This window comes from Triticum dicoccoides, chromosome 6A (assembly GCF_002162155.2).
Source record: "Triticum dicoccoides isolate Atlit2015 ecotype Zavitan chromosome 6A, WEW_v2.0, whole genome shotgun sequence".
Lineage (NCBI taxonomy): Eukaryota > Viridiplantae > Streptophyta > Magnoliopsida > Poales > Poaceae > Triticum > Triticum dicoccoides.
In genome coordinates, this window is record NC_041390.1 from 620,183,073 (window position 1) to 620,188,292 (window position 5,220).

Sequence of the window (5,220 nt, forward strand, 5' to 3'; positions counted from 1 at the left end):
AGGCGCACCATTAGGTGGGCCTTAGGCCCATCTGAGCCTAGGGTTTGCCCCCTTCCACTCTCCCTTGCGCCTTGGGCCTTGGTGGGGGGGGGGCGCACCAGCCCACCTGGGGCTGGTCCCCTCCCACACTTGGCCCATGCAGCCCTCCGGGGCTGGTGGCCCCACTTGGTGGACCTCCGGGACCCTCCCGGTGGTCCCGGTACGTTACCGATAAACCCCGAAACTTTTGCGGCGACCAAAACAAGACTTCCCATATATAAATCTTTACCTCCGGACCATTCCGGAACTTCTCGTGACGTCTGGGATCTCATCCGAGACTCCGAACAACATTCGATAACCACGTATATCTATTCCCTATAACCCTAGCGTCATCGAACCTTAAGTGTGTAGACCCTACGGGTTCGGAAACCATGCAGACATGACCGAGACGTTCTCCGGTCAATAACCAACAGCAGGATCTGGATACCCATGTTGGTTCCCACATGTTCCACGATGATCTCATCGGATGAACCACGATGTCGAGGATTCGATCAATCTCGTATACAATTCCCTTTGTCTAGCGGTACGATACTTGCCCGAAATTCGATCATCGGTATCCCGATACCTTGTTCAATCTCGTTACCGGCAAGTCTATTTACTCGTTCCGTAACACATCATCCCGTGATCAACTCCTTGATCACATTGTGCACATTATGATGATGTCCTACCGAGTGGGCCCAGAGATACCTCTCCGTCACACGGAGTGACAAATCCTAGTCTCGATTCGTGCCAACCCAACAGACACTTTCGGAGATACCCGTAGTGCACCTTTATAGCCACCCAGTTACGTTGTGACGTTTGGCACACCCAAAGTATTCCTACGGTATCCGGGAGTTGCACAATCTCATGGTCTAAGGAAATGATACTTGACATTAGAAAAGCTTTAGCATGCGAACTACATGATCTTGTGCTATGCTTAGGATTGGGTCTTGTCCATCACATCATTCTCCTAATGATGTGATCCCGTCATCAACGACATCCAATGTCCATGGTTAGGAAACCGTAACCATCTATTGATCAACGAGCTAGTCAACTAGAGGCTTACTAGGGACATGATGTTGTCTATGTATCCACACATGTATATGAGTTTCCTATCAATACAATTCTAGCATGGATAATAAACGATTATCATGAACAAGGAAATATAATAGTAATCAATTTATTATTGCCTCTAGGGCATATTTCCAACATTCTCAAGGTCAGGTACCTTGGCCGCCACTGGCCAAAAGTCAACTGCCAAGGAAATCCCATCACGGGGTTCCTCAAAATGTTCATGTCTGCATTATTTTAGAGATAATCTTTTTTTCCTTTTTTCTGGTTGTTTGGACTAATTTGAAGTTGGGATCATACATTAAGGTTGTGAAGGCCCACCTATTACTTATTTTAGGTACAAGTTCCCCTTTTCTGGTTGTCTGGACTAATTCTAGAAATGCTCATTTTCCCCTTTTCTGGCCTCTAGTACTTATTTTAGGTACAAGTTCAAGATTGGTGTCCCACGCGTTACAAGATTCCCATGTCTTTGCACCACAATATTAGACTAGGGGTACGATGCTTGGGTTGAAGTACTTGGTGGTAAAACTTGGTAAAACTTGTATGAGATCAGCTTAATTGCACGAATATGGCTGACAGTTTATTCTCCAAAAACATCATGTGCATATTTCGTTTGCTACTTTATCATGCTCAAAAGGCGCAAGTGCTAATTTACTTCACTACTCCCAAAATGAAATAAATTATGATCTTCCAAAATGGTGCCATATATTAGGGGATTGTTTTACCTTTTCTATAAGTAAACACGCTCACTTTATTGATTAACAATACTCATCGGGGTACAGTGTAGATCTTATTTTTTTCCGAACACGTGTAGTTTTTTTTTTTTGCATGGCAATACGTGCGTCATTTATATATCATACAATGTAGATGGGGGGGCTGATGGAGCCATAGATAACGGCCTTCAGGAATACCTAAGAGCGTATTTAGCGAGGCTATGTGCCTCGAAATTGGAAGATCTTTAGTGGGCCGCATATGAGTGTTCTTCATAACCTTACTGTTGTGTTGAAATGGGCCTATTGGCTCAATTTTGTAGATTAGCCCAAGCCCAATCTTAATAGGTCCACCACAGGAGAGACATACACATATCTACATCGTCTGCCCTAACGCTGTCCCCTCCCTACCCACCCTCCGCACCATCCGCCGGCGGCGGCCACCGATCTCCTCGCCGGACTTGTCCCCTAAACCAGCTCCGCTCCAGATGCTACCTTCCAGATGAAGAAGGAAGATCTAATCCATTCAGCAGTCGGATTCGAAGAAGGAAGGGACAGGTGCCAATTTCGTTCTGTCCCAAGATTCCAAGAGGAAAGGGATCAATTTCGGTTTGTATTAGAAAAAGGAGCTGTTTTTCTATGTCTGCGTCGCGTGAGATAATAGTAAATCGGTCGGTTTACGGATTCTACACCGGCTAGAAGAGGATTCGGAAACCTCCCGTCTCCGTCTCCGTCTCCGTCTCTTCTTTTGGGATTGGGATTCGAGGAGGCTATATAACAAGATCAGGCTGGGCGCCGGCGATTGTCGCACACAGAGGGGTCATCCTTTCAAGATTCGTTTTTGTTTGTGTTCTGTTTATCCTCGCAAGTTGGTCTCTTTTGTCATCGCATCAACATGAAGTTTAATAGGGGTCGCCGCCACCGACGGAACGTAAGTCGGTGCTTATGTTTTGTTTCATTCTTTCATTTTATGAAAGTCAATTTATCGATCTATCACCGATGACTAATCTTCCACCTCGCAAAATGCAGTCGAAGGCAGAAGTTGGTAGTGGAGGCATGCTAAGCAAGCTGCCTGGCGATATACAAGCTTGTAATGGGGACAGGCTAAGTGAGCTGCCCGCCGATGTGCTGCTCAACATTCTCGAGAGGGTGGGCACACTTGATGCTGTAAGAACCTGCATCCTTTCGAAGCAGATGCAGAAGCTGCCAGCTATGCTCTCGCAGATCGTCATTGATCTCAGCCCTCGTGATTTGTTTCAAAAAAGTGATGTCGTGGCTGATGTGACCAACAAGATTCTTAGTAGGAGGCCTCCACACATCACCATTCGCAAGCTGAAGCTCAAATTTGTCTTGAGTCCTTCTCGCTGTCTTTCCATCGGCAAATCCGTTGGCCTCACCATGACAACTCAGATATTTGATGCAGCTGAGTTTGAGATCATGACGCCGCTGGATTTCCATCTTTGCACTGATGCCTATCGCCTGCTCTTTGCTAAGCAGTTCAATAATTTTGTTCATGATTGTCCAGATGCATTTGCTGGTCTCACGCGGCTGCATCTACGAAATATGAGGTTTGGTGAATCAGACATACCCAACATCCTAAGCAATTGCAAGCGGCTGGAGTCACTGTCTTTCTTCATGTGTGGCGTGGGGATCGGTTCGGTTCTGCATGTGGAACACACTCAACTCGTCGAGCTTGTTATGTCCTATTGTGTATTCAAAACAGTGGAGCTCAGCTCTCTACCAAAGCTCCAAAGGATGACCTTTGGTGATTGGCCCTGTGATGAAAATCCGTTGGTTCTTGGTTTTGTCCCTCAGCTTTCCAAGCTCAGTTTTGCTACGGTCTGTGAGTCTAGACAATCTTCCGGAAGAATGTGATATCTCTTGGACAATGTTCCTTCTTGAAGCTGCACCATCCATAGAGGACCTTTGCATCACAGTATGGGATCATAAGTGCCGGAAGGAGTCACAAAAGAATCGCTCCAGGAAAATGGATGTGCATTGGGAGCCATCTGATCCTGATTTCAAGCACAAGAATCTGGCTAGGCTAACTATCTACGGCTTACAGTCTGATGACAATTTCATCGGATACGTTAGACGAGTCATTCATGCTGCGGCGAATGTCAGGGAGGTATCCCTGCACGACAGGAAGGTGTGCCGATTGTGTTGTGAAAAGTTTCCTCATCTCGGTGTTCGTCCTTCAAGTTATCCACGGACCAGCGAGGAAGTGGATTTGTTGACGAAGAATATGACAGCGGCGACGGCAACGACTTCTCCTGATATTCACTTCTGCTCATAATAAAGTGGAGTTCAGCATGTCTTATGTGGTTGGAGTTCAGCATGTTTTATGTGCTTGGAAGGAGTCCCTTATCTCAGCGACCCCATTAGTAGCTACTGCGGCGGCACTCTGCAGAAATGTATTTTGGCTATACCAATTTGTTGGAACGACTCGTTTAGTTATTTTCAACAATGAATCAGTTAGTTTCAACAATGAATTTGTGGCGCAAGACTGCAGCTTTGCTCAAGGTTTGCAACGATTGAGCAAATCGTCGACTATTTTTGCGCAAAAGCATGTTTTTCTTGTTTTTTGGCACTAAGACAAAGTTGAGTGATTGTTTATTTGGCCGGCTATAGATAGCATGAGTGTGTATTCTTGGTACTATGCTTTTGCTGTTAAAGAAAATGCCTGATCTGGATGCCATTCCCGCCGCCGCCTTCCTCGAGCTCGAGGTTGCGACTGCCGGTTGAGCTCCACCGCCTACACTGCCCCGTGCTGCCCCCCCCCCCCCAACGGCCCGAGCGCTGTCTTCCATGACTTTGGCACTGCGGCCCCGTTGTCACCTGATTCGGCTTCATTCGCCGTCACCACGAGCCTTGCGCCACAACCATCCCCGAAGTACCGCAAAGTTCGGCATTGATCGTGGGGAAAATTTGTGTTTGTATTTTTTGAAAGATTATGTTTTAGGCAACTTGGTAAACAAAAGTTCAACCCCTTAAGGCTATGTTCGGTTAGCCCCAGCCCTGCCGGGATCGGGCCCAAACCCCGCCGATCCCCGTGGGTTTCACCCCGGTTGGGGTCGGATCCCGATCTAGCTTATAGGAGCCTTCGGTTATGCCCGGTGTGGATTGAGCCCCTCCCAAATCCGTTCGAAATCGTGTGGTAACCGCTGACAATTGACCCACGCGTCCCACCTCGTGGAAACAAACCTCGTCCCTCTCTCATGAAAACGGTTACGCTATCTCCCTCTCTCGATTTTGTGGCTGGTAGGAGGGAGGAGATCTCGGGAGAGACTACCGAACAGAATTTTAAACAAAGAGATTTTTGGGGAGGGTGTTGGCGGGGGATGGGTGACTTCAGGGGATTCACTCAATCCCTACAGGTTCCTCGTGGGGGAGGAAACCACAACAACCGAACATAGCCTAA

The 5,220-nt window shown here is 47.2% G+C and overlaps 1 pseudogene; it reads left to right on the forward strand.

Annotated features, from left to right (window-relative positions):
- The first annotated feature begins 2,194 nt into the window (after positions 1-2,194).
- Positions 2,195-4,284, forward strand: LOC119318562 (annotated as a pseudogene).
- Positions 4,285-5,220: the final 936 nt, after the last annotated feature.